Below are 17,632 nucleotides of genomic sequence, written 5' to 3' on the forward strand. Positions count from 1 at the left end.
CACCATTGACACCCTCAAGCAAGAGGGTAAGACACAGTAAGAAATTTCTGAATGAATAGGCTGTTCCCAGAGTGCTGTATCAAGGCACCTCAGCCTGTGGGAAGGAAAAAGTGTGGCAGAAAACGCTGCACAACGAGAAGAGGTGACCGGACCCTGAGGAAGATTGTGGAGAAGTACTGATTCTAGACCTTGGGGGACCTGCGGAAGCAGTGGACTGAGTCTGGAGTAGAAACATCCAGAGCAACCGTGTACAGGCATGTGCAGGAAATGAGCGACAGGTGCCGTATTCCCCAGCTCAAGCCACTTTTGAACCAGAAACAGCGGCAGAAGCGCCTGACCTGGGCTACAGAGAAGCAGCACTGGACTGTTGCTCAGTGTTTTTTTCGGATTAAAGCAACTTTTACATGTCATTCGGAAATCAAGGTGCCAGAGTCTGGAGGAAGACTGGGGAGAGGGAAATGCCAAAATGCCTGAAGTCCAGTGTCAAGTACCCACAGTCAGTGATGGTCTGGGGTTCCATATCGGCTGCTGGTGTTGGTCCACTGTGTTTTATCAAGGGCAGGGTCAATGCAGCTAGCTATCAGGAGATTTTGGAGCACTTCATACTTCTATCTGCTGAAAATCTTTGGAGTTGAAGATTTAATTTTTCAGCACGACCTGGCACCTGCTCACACTGCCAAAACCACTGGTAATTGGTTTACTGACCATGGTATTACTGTGCTCATTTGGCCTGCCAACTCTCCTGACCTGAACCCCATAGAGAATCTGTGGGATATTGTGAAGAGAAAGTTGAGAGACGCAAGACCCAACAGTCTGGATGAGCTTAAGGGCCCATTTCCACTATCGCGAAATCGCATGCAAATTCGCATAGCAATACAAGGGAACGGGACTGTTTCCACTTGTCAGGATTCCTTTGCGTTTTTTTTGTGCAGAAAAAATTCGCATGGCGGAGCCATCAGAATTTGTATACCGCTAGGTGAATCGCATACAATGTATTTAATAGGAAATTCGCATGAGGTTTGGGTATGCGAATTTTCATGCGAATTAGAAACAATGGAAAAGCACACCAGCACTGCCATGGTTAAAATCGCATACATCGTCATCCATGCAAATTCGCATGAAAATTCGCATACACCCACATGCGAAATCCGCATGCAAATTTTTACCGCGGCGATTCGCACCGCACAAGTGGAAATGCAGCCTAAGGCTGCTATTGAAGCATCCTGGGCCTCCATAACACCTGAGCAGTGCCACAGGCTGATTGCCTCCATGCCACGCCGCACTGAAGCAGTCATTTCTACAAAAGGATTCCTGACCAAGTATTGAGTGCATAACTGAACATAATTATGTGAAGGTTGACTTTTTTTTTGTTTTAAAAACACTTTTTTCTTTTATTGGTCGGATGAAATATGCTAATTTTTTGAGATAGGAATTTTGGGTTTTCATGAGCTGTATGCCAAAATCATCAATATTAAAACAATAAAAGGCTTGAACTACTTCAGTTGTGTGTAATAAATCTAAAATATATGAAAGTCTAATGTTTATCAGTACATTACAGAAAATAATGAACTTCATCACAATATGCTAATTTTTAGAGAGAGAGAGAGAGAGAGAGAGAGAGAGAGAGAGAGAGAGAGAGAGAGAGAGAGAGAGCTGTTTTCCTATTCCCCTGTCTCAGCAGTTTTTGCCATGTTCTGAAGTGGAGTAAAGTTGAGCTCTCTTGTCTTTTGTTTCCTGAAGTTTTCAGTGTGTGTGCGCAGGACTGCAGCAGCGCCTTGCACAATTTCTGGCACACAAACACATCTGTGAGTGCCCCCTCCGCACACACCTCTGGCTCCCCCCCCCCCCCTACACCTCTGTCTCCAGGAGGGGAGGTCAGCACCGGAGCTGGGGAGGGAGGGAGGTGCACCCTATGGGGTGAGCTGAGGACAGACTCCAGATGTTATGTAATAGAAGCAGAGAGAGGGGACTGGGCAGTGGGCCAGAACCTGCGTACAGCTGTGCGTATATGTGCCTGTGTGCAAGCGCCTGGGCTTATAGACCCGCTCTTTGTGTCTGCACGGGCTGGTGGCTTGCCCTCAGCTTCCAGCGGAGCCTGCCTGTGTGTACCTGTAGCTGCACAATGCCTATTGTGCTGTTGCTATCCTCCGGTAGATCATTGTTTTAATCGCATTTCTGTTGATCCTCTAGGCGTCCCCGGCCCTTGTGATGTCATTCCCTCCAGTTATGGGTCACACCCGCCAAACGCCGTGCGCTACAAGCCAGACAGGTTACGCGTGCCGCTCTGCAAGGCTGCAGGGAAGGTCGTTTAACTCGGGGGAGAAAGGGGGTGCAGTGACCGTTCAGACTCTGTTCCCTGTGTCACAGGAGGGGGGGGGGGGGGGAGGGAGAGTGTGCAAAGTCCCATGTCACTGACTGCTGGCTCCGTTCTGTCTGTGCCACTGGGTCATCCTGCAGAGAAGGCAACTGTAACATTGTACTATGTGTGTCACCCTGCAGGAGAAGGGACAGACTCACAGCTCCCTTCTGTCTGTCACCCTGCAGGAGGAGGGGCAGACTCACAGCTCCCTTCTGACACCCTGCAGGAGAAGGGACAGACTCGCAGCTCCCTTCTGTCTGTGTCACCCTGCAGGAGGAGGGGCAGACTCACAGCTCCCTTCTGTCTGTCACCCTGCAGGAGGAGGGGCAGACTCACAGCTCCCTTCTGACACCCTGCAGGAGAAGGGACAGACTCACAGCTCCCTTCTGTCTGTCACCCTGCAGGAGGAGGGGCAGACTCACAGCTCCCTTCTGACACCCTGCAGGAGAAGGGACAGACTCACAGCTCCCTTCTGTCTGTCACCCTGCAGGAGGAGGGACAGACTCACAGCTCCCTTCTGTCTGTCACCCTGCAGGAGGAGGGGCAGACTCACAGCTCCCTTCTGTCTGTGTCACCCTGCAGCAGGAGGGACAGACTCACAGCTCCCTTCTGTCTGTCACCCTGCAGGAGGAGGGGCAGACTCGCAGCTCCCTTCTGTCTGTGTCACCCTGCAGGAGGAGGGGCAGACTCACAGCTCCCTTCTGTGTCACCCTGCAGGAGGAGGGACAGACTCACAGCTCCCTTCTGTCTGTGTCACCCTGCAGGAGGAGGGGCAGACTCACAGCTCCCTTCTGTCTGTGTCACCCTGCAGGAGGAGGGGCAGACTCACAGCTCCCTTCTGTCTGTGTCACCCTACAGAAGGAGGGGCAGACTCACAGCTCCCTTCTGTCACCCTGCAGGAGGAGGGGCAGACTCACAGCTCCCTTCTGTCTGTGTCACCCTGCAGGAGGAGGGGCAGACTCGCAGCTCCCTTCTGTCTGTGTCACCCTGCAGGAGGGGCAGACTCACAGCTCCCTTGTCTGTGTCACCCTGCAGGAGGAGGGGCAGACTCACAGCTCCCTTGTCTGTGTCACCCTGCAGGAGGAGGGGCAGACTCACAGCTCCCTTCTGTCACCCTGCAGGAGGAGGGGCAGACTCACAGCTCCCTTCTGTCACCCTGCAGGAGGAGGGGCAGACTCACAGCTTCCTTCTGTCACCCTGCAGGAGGAGGGGCAGACTCACAGCTTCCTTCTGTCACCCTGCAGGAGGAGGGGCAGACTCACAGCTCCCTTCTGTCTGTGTCACCCTACAGAAGGAGGGGCAGACTCACAGCTCCCTTATGTCTGTCACCCTGCAGGAGGAGGGGCAGACTCGCAGCTCCCTTCTGTCTGTGTCACCCTGCAGGAGGAGGGGCAGACTCGCAGCTCCCTTCTGTCTGTGTCACCCTGCAGGAGGAGGGGCAGACTCGCAGCTCCCTTCTGTCTGTGTCACCCTGCAGGAGGAGGGGCAGACTCGCAGCTCCCTTCTGTCTGTGTCACCCTGCAGGAGGAGGGGCAGACTCGCAGCTCCCTTCTGTCTGTGTCACCCTGCAGGAGGAGGGGCAGACTCGCAGCTCCCTTCTGTCTGTCACCCTGCAGGAGGAGGGGCAGACTCACAGCTCCCTTCTGTCTGTGTCACCCTGCAGGAGGAGGGGCAGACTCACAGCTCCCTTCTGTCTGTCACCCTGCAGGAGGAGGGGCAGACTCACAGCTCCCTTCTGTCTGTCACCCTGCAGGAGGAGGGGCAGACTCACAGCTCCCTTCTGACACCTGCAGGAGAAGGGACAGATTCACAGCTCCCTTCTGTCTGTCACCCTGCAGGAGGAGGGACAGACTCACAGCTCCCTTCTGTCTGTCACCCTGCAGGAGGAGGTGCAGACTCACAGCTCCCTTCTGTCTGTGTCACCCTGCAGGAGGAGGGACAGACTCACAGCTCCCTTCTGTCTGTCACCCTGCAGGAGGAGGGGCAGACTCGCAGCTCCCTTCTGTCTGTGTCACCCTGCAGGAGGAGGGACAGACTCGCAGCTCCCTTCTGTCTGTGTCACCCTGCAGGAGGAGGGGCAGACTCACAGCTCCCTTCTGTCTGTGTCACCCTGCAGGAGGAGGGGCAGACTCACAGCTCCCTTCTGTCTGTGTCACCCTGCAGGAGGAGGGGCAGACTCACAGCTCCCTTCTGTCTGTGTCACCCTGCAGGAGGAGGGGCAGACTCACAGCTCCCTTCTGTCTGTGTCACCCTGCAGGAGGAGGGGCAGACTCACAGCTCCCTTCTGTCTGTGTCACCCTACAGAAGGAGGGGCAGACTCACAGCTCCCTTCTGTCACCCTGCAGGAGGAGGGGCAGACTCACAGCTCCCTTCTGTCTGTGTCACCCTGCAGGAGGAGGGGCAGACTCGCAGCTCCCTTCTGTCTGTGTCACCCTGCAGGAGGAGGGGCAGACTCACAGCTCCCTTGTCTGTGTCACCCTGCAGGAGGAGGGGCAGACTCACAGCTCCCTTCTGTCTGTCACCCTGCAGGAGGAGGGGCAGACTCACAGCTCCCTTATGTCTGTCACCCTGCAGGAGGAGGGGCAGACTCGCAGCTCCCTTCTGTCTGTGTCACCCTGCAGGAGGAGGGGCAGACTCGCAGCTCCCTTCTGTCTGTCACCCTGCAGGAGGAGGGGCAGACTCGCAGCTCCCTTCTGTCTGTGTCACCCTGCAGGAGAAGGGGCAGGCTCACAGCTCCCTTCTGTCTGTGTCACCCTGCAGGAGGAGGGGCAGGCTCGCAGCTCCCTTCTGTCTGTGTCACCCTGCAGGAGGAGGGGCAGACTCGCAGCTCCCTTCTGTCTGTGTCACCCTGCAGGAGGAGGGGCAGACTCGCAGCTCCCTTGTCTGTGTCACCCTGCAGGAGGAGGGGCAGACTCACAGCTCCCTTGTCTGTGTCACCCTGCAGGAGGAGGGGCAGACTCACAGCTCCCTTCTGTCTGTGTCACCCTGCAGGAGGAGGGGCAGACTCGCAGCTCCCTTCTGTCTGTGTCACCCTGCAGGAGGAGGGGCAGACTCACAGCTCCCTTGTCTGTGTCACCCTGCAGGAGGAGGGGCAGACTCACAGCTCCCTTCTGTCTGTCACCCTGCAGATGGAGGGGCAGACTCACAGCTCCCTTATGTCTGTCACCCTGCAGGAGGAGGGGCAGACTCGCAGCTCCCTTCTGTCTGTGTCACCCTGCAGGAGGAGGGGCAGACTCACAGCTCCCTTCTGTTTGTGTCACCCTACAGAAGGAGGGACAGACGCACTGCTCCCTTCTGTCTGTGTCACCCTACAGGAGGAGGGGCAGACTCACAGCTCCCTTGTCTGTGTCACCCTGCAGGAGGAGGGGCAGACGCACAGCTCCCTTGTCTGTGTCACCCTGCAGGAGGAGGGGCAGACGCACAGTTCCCTTCTGTCTGTGTCACCCTGCATGAGGAGGGGCAGACTCACAGCTCCCTTCTGTCTGTGTCACCCTGCAGGAGGGGCAGACTAGCAGCTCCCTTCTGTCTGTGTCACCCTGCAGGAGGAGGGGCAGACTCGCAGCTCCCTTCTGTCTGTGTCACCCTGCAGGAGGAGGGGCAGACGCACAGCTCCCTTCTGTCTGTGTCACCCTGCAGGAGGAGGGGCAGACTCACAGCTCCCTTCTGTCTGTGACCCTGCAGGAGGAGGGGCAGACTCGCAGCTCCCTTCTGTCTGTGTCACCCTGCAGGAGGAGGGGCAGACGCGCAGCTCCCTTCTGTCTGTGTCACCCTGCAGGAGGAGGGGCAGACTCGCAGCTCCCTTCTGTCTGTCTCACCCTGCAGGAGGAGGGACAGACTCACAGCTCCCTTCTGTCTGTGTCACCCTGCAGGAGGAGAGGCAGACTCGCAGCTCCCTTCTGTCTGTCACCCTGTAGGAGGAGGGGCAGACTCGCAGCTCCCTTCTGTCTGTGTCACCCTGCAGGAGGAGGGGCAGACGCGCAGCTCCCTTCTGTCTGTGTCACCCTGCAGGAGGAGGGGCAGACGCGCAGCTCCCTTCTGTCTGTGTCACCCTGCAGGAGGAGGGGCAGACTCACAGCTCCCTTCTGTCTGTGTCACCCTGCAGGAGGAGGGGCAGACTCGCAGCTCCCTTCTGTCTGTGTCACCCTGCAGGAGGAGGGGCAGACTCGCAGCTCCCTTCTGTCTGTGTCACCCTGCAGGAGGAGGGGCAGACTCGCAGCTCCCTTCTGTCTGTGTCACCCTGCAGGAGGAGGGGCAGACTCGCAGCTCCCTTCTGTCTGTGTCACCCTGCAGGAGAAGGGGCAGGCTCACAGCTCCCTTCTGTCTGTGTCACCCTGCAGGAGGAGGGGCAGGCTCACAGCTCCCTTCTGTCTGTGTCACCCTGCAGGAGGAGGGGCAGGCTCACAGCTCCCTTCTGTCTGTGTCACCCTGCAGGAGGAGGGGCAGGCTCACAGCTCCCTTCTGTCTGTGTCACCCTGCAGGAGGAGGGGCAGGCTCACAGCTCCCTTCTGTCTGTGTCACCCTGCAGGAGGAGGGGCAGAATCACAGCTCCCTTCTGTGTCACCCTGCAGGAGGAGGGGCAGACTCACAGCTCCCTTGTCTGTGTCACCCTGCAGGAGGAGGGGCAGACTCACAGCTCCCTTCTGTCTGTGTCACCCTGCAGGAGGAGGGGCAGACTCACAGCTTCCTTCTGTCACCCTGCAGGAGGAGGGGCAGACTCACAGCTTCCTTCTGTCACCCTGCAGGAGGAGGGGCAGACTCACAGCTCCCTTCTGTCTGTGTCACCCTGCAGGAGGAGGGGCAGACTCACAGCTCCCTTCTGTCTGTGTCACCCTACAGAAGGAGGGACAGACGCACTGCTCCCTTCTGTCTGTGTCACCCTGCAGGAGGAGGGGCAGACTCACAGCTCCCTTGTCTGTGTCACCCTGCAGGAGGAGGGGCAGACTCACAGCTCCCTTGTCTGTCACCCTGCAGGAGGAGGGGCAGACGCACAGTTCCCTTCTGTCTGTGTCACCCTGCATGAGGAGGGGCAGACTCACAGCTCCCTTCTGACTGTGTCACCCTGCAGGAGGAGGGGCAGACTCGAAGCTCCCTTCTGTCTGTGTCACCCTGCAGGAGGGGCAGACTAGCAGCTCCCTTCTGTCTGTGTCACCCTGCAGGAGGAGGGGCAGACTCGCAGCTCCCTTCTGTCTGTGTCACCCTGCAGGAGGAGGGGCAGACGCACAGCTCCCTTCTGTCTGTGTCACCCTGCAGGAGGAGGGGCAGACTCACAGCTCCCTTCTGTCTGTGACCCTGCAGGAGGAGGGGCAGACGCGCAGCTCCCTTCTGTCTGTCACCCTGCAGGAGGAGGGGCAGACTCGCAGCTCCCTTCTGTCTGTCACCCTGTAGGAGGAGGGGCAGACTCGCAGCTCCCTTCTGTCTGTGTCACCCTGCAGGAGGAGGGGCAGACTCGCAGCTCCCTTCTGTCTGTCACCCTGCAGGAGGAGGGGCAGACTCGCAGCTCCCTTCTGTCTGTGTCACCCTGCAGAAGGAGGGGCAGACTCACAGCTCCCTTCTGTCTGTGACCCTGCAGGAGGAGGGGCAGACTCGCAGCTCCCTTCTGTCCGTCGCCCTACTTCTAAAAATATATAACTACTTAAAAAGCGTCTGTACGATATCTGACTGATGGAGATGCATTCTTTTCTTGTAAATTCTTAGAACTGATCCCCATGTGTGGGTTTCTGCTTATTTACAATCTTTTGAAGAATAATACAATAACATTTGTAAAGCGCTTTTTTTCCCATAGGACTCAAAGCACATAGAGGTCTCAGATCAATACATAGTTGCAGGCTGGACTGTTACAGTGGAAATTGACAGGTGTTCATAAATGCTTCTAGGGATGTCTTAATAGGGAAAGAGATTCAAAGGGTAGGGGCAGCATGACAGAAGTCTCTATGTCCAAAGGTTTTGAGATGCACTCTGGGGGTGACCAAGTTATTAGATCCTTTTGATCTAATATTGTAGGAGGTGTGATGCAGTGGTAACTAATTATTCAGGTACCCAGGGCCCAGATTGTGGAAGGATTGAAGTCAATAAGCCAATGTTAAATACAATTCTCCATTGATCACAGGATTACAATGGGATTAAGGTCTGTGGACCTGTCCAAAATTTCAGTGTTACGATGTCTGAGTCACTTTGGTATCTGACCTTGTGACATGGTGTTTGAACATGGTGGACAATGAAGATAACCATCAAATTGTACCAGACTTGTTCAGAGAATATGCTTTTGGAAGATGTGTTGATGTTATTAATTCATGGCAGTGTTCTTGGGCGGAATTGCCCAGATGAGAAGCCACTCCACTCATGGATGGTTTTAGCCCGCTACCATAAGTCCTGTGTTGTACTAACAGTGAAGCATCCTATCTTCTCCAGACAATCCATTTTCCAGATGTCGCAAACAGTCAGGAGGATTCATCAGAGAAAATAGCTTTGAACCAGTCTTCTGTGGTCCAGTTCTTCTTATTTCTGCCCTTGATGTTTTTTTCTTTGAAAAACATGGCTTCATTGATGATCTTCATGACGCAAGGCCATTGTCCAAAAGTCTTCTCGTTGTGGGGCTGCATGCATTTACACCAAACTGGTGCCACCACTGGGCAAGTTCTGCACTGGTGGCAGATCTGAAAATGTTCATGTTGGTGGATCGTATGTTAGTAATAGAATCCATTCATACGTTAGTTTGAAGCAGAACACAATCGGATGTATTTCTCATTGAAGAATATGGTTGCAAACGTGACTCACAACAGACCACCAGAATGTATGCGGCATTGGCCGCCTCGGCTGATCGTTGGAGATCCAGCCCAATTTTGGTCCAAGCCTTCTTCTGTAGCTGACTCCTTAGGAGCTGGTGGTCCTAGTGTTTTCTGGACACTCTCTAGATGTTCTGAAGCCACCTTCAGGGCAACTTAAACTCTTGCCTTAAAAACAAACAAACAAAAAAAACTTGCCTAAAAAGGCGGAAAGGTCTGGATACCATAGCACTTTCCCAGGCCTCTCTCCATTCTCCCCCCTCTTTTTCAAAATTGGCGCCTTTGGCATGTCTCTGAAGTAGCACTTGCTCCCGAGTTTTTCCTAAGGCAGAGACATCTGCAGCGAGCGCAGTATGGATCCACTTGTCTTCGAAAATACTCTGGAACACAAGTGCTGCTGAAGGCTGAAGACTTGGCATTTGATCTGGAGGGACAGCGCTGAGATAAGGACACGGGAGAGAACTGGAAAGACTCTATGGGATCCAGAGCCTTCCCTATTCTTAGGCGAGTATAACTTGCTACAGGATCACTCTAACGTTCTGGATGATCTGCTAAATGGTTCCTTTCAGTGCAGCATTATTGGAAGCAATTTCCTTGCCCATAGCACCATCATTATGCAAAGTGATAATGGCTCCATGCATTTCTAGGGGGTAACCATTGCTAACAGAAGACAATTTGTAACCTATCTGCCTCTTTTTTTTCTTCTTTTTTTTCCTTAGTGTATATGCACACGCTCAATTACTGTCGCCCACAGAAATCAGGACTCGATCCCTTCAGTGGCGAGTAATGTACTGGAAACCTGATCTGTTGCTGTGTAGTATTAAAAGTTGCTGATTAGCAGTGGGAGCAGTGATTGGCCCAATTGGTCCCGCCTGCAAGCCCATCAGCTCCAGTAATAACACAAGTTGCCATACTCTTTTCACCTTACTGCCACTAGGACTTACTTTCGGGTAGGGTTTATATTTTGAGAATTCTCAAAATTCCTCCTAGGGCTTTTTTTTTTTTTTTTTTTTTTTTAATATACAACTGACAGGTAACTTTTAGGCTGGTTTCACACCAGGACGTTGTGCTTTAGGGGACGTTATGGTCGCATAACGTGCCCCTAACGCAACGCCTGGTGCTCTCTAATGTGGACGTCAGAGTGAGCCGCGTTGTGCAGCTCACTCTGGCGTCCGTGATGCGCACTCTTGGACGCATGCGGCATCACGTGGTCCCGCCCGGCCAATCGCCGCACAGAGCGGCTGCTCCAGGAAGTAATCACTGCACGTAACTGAGTGCAGTGAATATTGATTAGCCATGTGCCTGGCCGCTCCTCCCCAACATTACTGAGCATGTGCAAACAGTCTAAGGCGGCTCTGCCGCTTACAAAGTACTGCATGCAGTACGTTATATTATGGCGCAGCGTTACACTGTAACGCAATGTGGGCACTGTGAACAGCCCATTGATTTTTCATTGCTGTGCGGTGGGTTACAGGCTGCTTTAACGTGCGCCTGTAACGTCCCACTGTGAAACCAGCCTTATGGTATGCAGAAAATACAAACCGGCAAATACTATATTCAACATATTATCGAACTGGTGCATTGACCACAAAGAGTATGTTTGGCATGCGTCTAGTGAGAAGCATCAGAATCCCTTTGCCATGCATGACTATTAATATTTGCAGGCATGGTGCATATTTAAAGTGCACCTGAGACGAAAACAGTTTCTGGTACCATACTTACCTGGGTTTTCCTTAAAGGTAATATCCGAGCTGGAAAAAAAAGATGCCTACTTACCCGGGGCTTCCTCCAGCCCCTATGTCTCTCGCCGCAGCTCCCCTCCGCTGCAGAGGCCGACCTCGCCAGGTTGTCCCCTACTGCGTCTGCGTGACCGCCGCTGTCAATCACTTGCACGTGGTGTGAAGTGTACTGAACATGCCCAGAATGCTCGCGGCTACGGGAGCGCGACTGGACAGCGCGTTGAAGCGTGAATCTGCCAGGCTACCAGCCGTCCAGTGGGGGACAGGACCACCTGAGGAGGCGGCGAATGACCGAGTGGCCTTAAGGGGGCTTAAGGAAGACCCAGGTAAGTATGGAACCTGAGACTTCTTTCCCTTTTAACCACTGGTGTGTTTATAAACGTCCTACTTCTCCGGGTACCCAAAATGGCCTCGGCTCCGACTCCTCGACTCCTTAGTCTAATACTTAACAGGGCTGTGGATTTTGTACAAAAATCATCCGACTCCGGCGCCTCAGTTTATGAAATCAACGACTCCAACTCAGACTCCGGGTGCCCGAAATTGCCCCGACTCCACAGCCCTGGTATCTGTCTATAATGTGGTGCTGTATCATTGTGTCCTCTGTTCTCTTTCGTCTGCCGCTTTATGCCCGTTCTTTGGTCCTGACTTATGAATCCCCCCGTGCATGCATAGCAGCCGTTCTTTGAGCTGCGCTGACAGGGGGCGTGGCTTCATATGCACTGCTCCCAGTGCCGTGAGCGGACTCCAGTCTCAAGGAGAGCTGCTGGGAGCGCGGACACCGCCGTCAGGGTGGCTCAAAGAAAGGCTACTGGGTGGGGCATAAATTCCGGGTCAAAGATCCTGACTTAGCCGGGGCCAGAGATTGGGGCATATAACGGCAGATGGAGGGCACGTAAAGATACAGCACCACAATATAGACTTATGTACTTGATTTTTTTTTTTTTTACTTTGTGGTGGGGGGGGGGGGGGGGGGTCTCAGGTGTTCTCTCATGTCCATCCTGCTGAAATGAACACATCCTCTCAATAGAGGGGCATTAAAGGATACGTCGTCGGCTCCAGTGTCCCCCTCTGTTGCAGATGCTGGCGTTTCCTGTGCAACACTCGCGCTCCTAGTAGCGCTAAATTACTGCAGGCTACGTGAGCGGCAGGAGACGCCGACCTGGCGAGGTCGGCATCTGCAATGGAGGGGACACCGGAGCTGCGGCGAGGAACACATCGGCTGCCAGGGGCTGTAGGAAGCCCCAGGTAAGTGGATCTTGTTTCTTTTATTTTCCTCGGACGTATCCTTTACGTCAGGGGTAGGGAGCCTATGGCTCCGGAGCCAGATGTGGCTCTTTTGATGGCTCCATCCGGCACACAGCAGCTTAGTGTGACAGCGCAAGTAACATTTTCAAAGTAGGCATGATACTGCTGTAGCATGCACTACTTACTCGCGTTCCCACCAAAACGAACGGCCGCTCCAGTTGTCCCACCCTGGATACTGTCGGGTCCAGTGACTTTGTAGGACAAGATCCCTGCACTTTGATTGGCCCAATAGGCTGCCTGTCACTTGCCAGGCAGCCTACTGGGCCAAAGTGTGGGGATTTCATCCTACAAAGTGAATCAACCCCCAAGTCAGCTAGTTAATTGTACAAGCTGTTGGTCGGTATTTCTCCTGTCTGGCTCTAGGGGAAATTGCTGAAGACGTGTCAGATACTTCCGCTGCCCGGAGTATCAGCTATATACACATCACCATGGCAATAGGGACGTGAGCCCTCTGCTACGCATGCCCACTGTCCCAGTTTGAAACATATATGGCTCTCACGAAAATACATTTTAAAATGTGGCGTTTATGGCTCCTTCAGCCAAAAAGGTTTCTGACCCCTGCTTTAAGTGGTAAAATGCACCATGCCGTCTGTGTGTTTTACCCTCCCCTGTTACATGCGAAGCAGACAGCAGCCTATTGACTTGAATCTGCTGCGTTTTTTTTTTCCCGTCCAGGATTTCAGTGCGGAGGCCCCCCTGCAGCCAGTGCGGGAGGGACCCAGTGCAGACACCCCGTGTGGCAGTGTCCCTGTGCTCTGTATGGCAGTGTCCCTGTGCGGCCGCCCCCTGTGTGGGGCAGTGTCCCTGTGCTGTCGCCCCCTGTGTGGGGCAGTGTCCCTGTGCTGTCACCCCCTCTGTGGGGCAGTGTCCCTGTGCCCTGTATGGCAGTGTCCCTGTGCCCTGTGGGGCAGTGTCCCTGTGCTGTCACCCCGTGTGGAGCAGTGTCCCTGTGCCCTGTGGGGCATTGTCCCTGTGCTGTCACCCCGTGTGGGGCATTGTCCCTGTGCCCTGTGGGGCATTGTCCCTGTGCTGTCACCCCTGTGTGGTGCAGTGTCTCTGTGCTGTCACCCCGTGTGGGGTAGTGTCTCTGTGCTGTCACCCCGTGTGGGGTAGTGTCTCTGTGCTGTCACCCCCTGTGTGGGGCAGTGTCTCTGTGCTGTCACCCCTGTGTGGGGCAGTGTCTCTGTGCTGTCACCCCTGTGTGGGGCAGTGTCTCTGTGCTGTCACCCCTGTGTGGGGCAGTGTCTGTGCTGTCACCACCTGTGTGGGGCAGTGTCTGTGCTGTCACCACCTGTGTGGGGCAGTGTCTGTGCTGTCACCACCTGTGTGGGGCAGTGTCTGTGCTGTCACCCCCTGTGTGGGGCAGTGTCTCTGTGCTGTCACCCCGTGTGGGGCAGTGTCTCTGTGCTGTCACCCCCTGTGTGGGGCAGTGTCCCTGTGCCCTGTATGGCAGTGTCTCTGTGCTGTCACCCCGTGTGGGGCAGTGTCTCTGTGCTGTCACCCCCTGTGTGGGGCAGTGTCTCTGTGCTGTCACCCCTGTGTGGGGCAGTGTCTCTGTGCTGTCACCCCTGTGTGGGGCAGTGTCTCTGTGCTGTCACCCCTGTGTGGGGCAGTGTCTCTGTGCTGTCACCCCTGTGTGGGGCAGTGTCTCTGTGCTGTCACCCCTGTGTGGGGCAGTGTCTCTGTGCTGTCACCCCTGTGTGGGGCAGTGTCTCTGTGCTGTCACCCCCTGTGTGGGGCAGTGTCCCTGTGCCCTGTATGGCAGTGTCTCTGTGCTGTCACCCCCTGTGTGGGGCAGTGTCTCTGTGCTGTCACCCCCTGTGTGGGGCAGTGTCTCTGTGCTGTCACCCCCTGTGTGGCAGTGCCCCTGTGCCCTGTATGGCAGTGTCCCTGTGCTGTCACCCCGTGTGGTGCAGTGTCCCTGTGCCCTATATGGCAGTGTCCCCTGTGCTGTCACCCCCTGTGTGGGGCAATGTCCCTGTGCTGTCACCCCCTGTGTGGCAGTGTCCCTGTGCCCTGTATGGCAGTGCCCCTGTGCTGTCACCCACCCTCTGTGCAGTGCCTGGGGCAGCAGGCTGTGGTCAGGGCAGGAAATGGAAGGCCAGGATGTCAGGGAAGCAGTGAGGACAGGCTGTGCAGGGAAGGGGGGCTGTCAGAGGAGGAGGGATGGGGCGTGAAAGCGAGGCTGCCTTTCCGGAGGGGGGAGAGGAGGGCAGAGGCAGATCTAGGGGGGAGGGGAGCTGAGCTTTCTTTGTTTGAATACACAGACTGGCAATAGAGAGACAGAGAGGCAGCCTGAGTGTGGCGAGAGCCGGCGCTGAGAATAACAATAATAGTAAATAGTAATAATCCTCCTCCCCAGATCCCGGGCAGCCCTGCAGGATCGGAGGGTCGCTCTGTGCCGGAGCTGGAGCATGAGGACGCGCTGAGGAGGACACGCAGCCCCGCAGGTAGCTCCGCACACTGGCCGCCGCCGCGCCGGGGATTTAAAGGGCCGTTTAAAGGGACTGAGCGGCGCGCGGGGGGACTGCTGTCCCTGGCATGTGGGGGAGGGGGAGACGGGCTGATACAGGAAGGGTTAAATGTCTCGGGCATGACAAGCAGTCCGGTGGGGGGGGGGACCGGTCCAGCTGGAATGCATCAGATATGGGGGGGTGCAGCCAGTGACAGGGGGTGATGGGAGTCTCTATGCAGTGACCTCGGATCCGCACGGATGGGGGGGGGGGTTGTTCCCATGCATGCAGCTTCTGGAGTATATAGGGGAGCCCTATGCAGGGGTCACACTGGGAGGTGCAGTGCAGGAAGCACAGCTGATAAAGGGGGAGGGGGGGGGGCACACAGGAGGTAGCCTGCAGTGATGGGGGTGGGGGGGTTGCAGAACATAGTATGCAGCTGTTGGACAGTGACAGTGGGCTTGCAGTGCATGCATGCCATGTCTGAGTTGCACAGTGGCTGGGGGTGCAGCATATTGGAGAGCAGCTGATTTGCAGAGACTGGGGGTGCAGAGCAAAATTGGGGGAGGGGAGCAGCTGATAGGCAGAGACTGGGGGAGCAGCTGATAGGTAGACTGAGGTTGCAGTGGAGTGGGGCTGGTAAGCAGACAGAGGCTGGGGGTTCATTTCATGGGGGGGGGGGGGGGGCTAAGCAGACTTGGGGAACATTTTATGGGGATGGGAGGGGGGCTGTTAAGCAGGCAGAGACTGGGGGTGCATTGGGGGGCAGCTGATAGAGGTCTGCGTGGGGGGGGGGGAGCTGATGGGCAGAAACATGGAGGGGTGGGGGTCGATGGGTATTCAGAGACTGGGGGTGCATGGTGGGGGGGGTTGATGGGTAGAGACTAGGGGTGCAGGGGGGGGTGGATCTGACAGACAGAGGCTGGGGGGATCTGATAGGCAGGCAGAGACTGGGGGGGGGGGGGGGTTCTGATAGGCATAGACTGGGAGATCTGATAGGCAGAGACTGGGGGGGGGGGCTGATAGGCAGGCAGAGACTGGGGGTGCATGCTAGGTGACTCGCTGCACGTACACAGTGCCGGCCGGCTGTTACTAGCAGTGTGTTATCTGTACTATTATACAGCCCTGTCAAAGACAAGTGAATGGATGCGTTGCGCTCATAACGTTCCCCCTGGGGATTGCACGTCCGGCGCTTTCACATAATGACTTGATATGGTTTATAATGAGAGATTTCAGGTGTTCCCGGTGCATGCGCTGTGCAGTCTGGGATCGACACTCGCTGACAGACTGGGCTATTGTCACCCCAGACCGTGAGACACCATCGTGTGAATGCAGAATGGATGTGTCACTGGGCTGGAACTGCAGTGCCCTGTGTTGGGGGGAACCTGTGCCCCCCCCCAACCCGTCCGATGCCAAGTCTTTTCCTAATTTTGGCAAATGCTTTGGGTCTTTTATTTAATGCATGCTTTCTAGAGCCACCATCCTGTGTCTAATGAGCATGAACCAATGTCTACCGTGTATGGATCGATGTCTAGTGTAAACGGTTTTTGGGATGCCCCTCCCCTCCCCAAAAAATGGGGTGTCTTTAAATTGCAAAGGTGTAATTTTTTTTTCTTCAGGTGTCAGACTTCCCACAACCACAGCTGTGGGTGTATGGCCGGCTTTAAGCCATACCGGCCAATTGGGTCCTTGCCGACTTGTACTATGAATGGTGTAGAAGAAACAATGACCTGTATCATGCTGTTTCCTGTCCTGTCGCACGGTTTACAGGCAGCGTAAACGCCATATGGTAATCCTTTTGTGCTGCTGAAATGTCCGTAAGCCGTGTGACTGGATGCTGAGCCATTCCTGCTCTTCTGTCCTGCGAGAAGTCGGGCGATACGCTTCATGACAGGACCGGTCCGGGCTCACGCCTGTTACTTGCTATTAAAGGCTTACGAAACTGTGTGACAGAAACCATCGTGCTGTAACCTATAATCTGTTGGCTTTTTTTTTTTTTTTTTACAGGAGTTCACAAACTGGCTGTCAGGACCAGTAAGCTCTTATACTGTGTCAATGCTAGGAAAGGGTTAATGCGCTGTGACAGCGCCTGTAATTGTTATAGGCTATTTAAAGGTCACCGTGACAGGACCTGCGTTGGCGTGTGATGCACTATAGGCTTTTAAAGGGTTAATGAGCAGTGTGACCGGAATGGCGAGTGTTACAGCCTTTCGTGCCGCAAAGGAGGGGGGAGGGGGGGGAGTTAAGGAGTAGTTGAGGTGAAAGGGTTAATACTCCGTGATAGGCGGTGTGGCGGAACCGCGGCGAATACACCCGTATCGTTTCCGTGCTGGTAACGGGTTGGTTAATCCGCTCCTGTGTGTGGACGGACCGGCTTGGCGGCGGGCTGCGGATGGGTTAAAAGCCTGCAAGCGAACCAGGGAGGGGCTTAACTGGTGAATATTTATACGGCGGCATGTACGATGATGTAATGGGTTGAGCAGCCGAGCCAGCATCTTTTCTGTACTGTTACTGGGTTAATGGGTTAGGTGACATAAGCGGCTGTGTTCAGGCGCTAGGAGGAGCGTATTGAAGGGGTTAAATCAGGCTATGGATTGAGGCGCTCGGTGCGGAGATGATTTGATACAGTGTGACAAAACGGGCAATCTCATTTTATTGTATGCCTGTTGTACCTGGCAGTGCAACCGTCACTTATGTTGTGGGACAGAACTGGGGCACTTATTTGTGCCGTTTGGCAGCTCTTATTGTACTGTGTGGCAGAACCGCCACTCTGATGGTACCTTGTGGTAGAACCGGCACTCGTATTGTACATCCAGCGGTTATATAGTACCATGGGAGAGAACCGCCACTCTTGTGGTACCATGTGGTAGAACCGGCACTCGTATTGTACATCCAGCGGTTATATAGTACCATGGGAGAGAACCGCCACTCTTGTGGTACCATGTGGTAGAACCGGCACTTGTATTGTCCTTGTGAGATCCAGAGCTTGTATTG

At 55.0% G+C, this 17,632-nt stretch overlaps 1 protein-coding gene across 7 annotated transcripts in view; it reads left to right on the forward strand.

Annotated features, from left to right (window-relative positions):
* Positions 1-17,632, forward strand: part of KDM6B (lysine demethylase 6B) — a 222,653-nt gene that overhangs the window by 105,864 nt on the left and 99,157 nt on the right. For 2 of the 7 annotated variants that reach the window (XM_068273981.1, XM_068273984.1), the window contains exon 1: positions 14,435-14,635. The exons of the other annotated variants lie outside the window; for them this stretch is intronic. The gene's annotated coding sequence lies outside the window, so the exon portion shown is untranslated. Of the gene's footprint in view, positions 1-14,434; positions 14,636-17,632 lie in introns of those variants that run through there. 7 annotated transcript variants of the gene reach the window in all.

The sequence above is a fragment of the Hyperolius riggenbachi genome, chromosome 3 (assembly GCF_040937935.1).
Source record: "Hyperolius riggenbachi isolate aHypRig1 chromosome 3, aHypRig1.pri, whole genome shotgun sequence".
NCBI classification, from domain to species: domain Eukaryota; kingdom Metazoa; phylum Chordata; class Amphibia; order Anura; family Hyperoliidae; genus Hyperolius; species Hyperolius riggenbachi.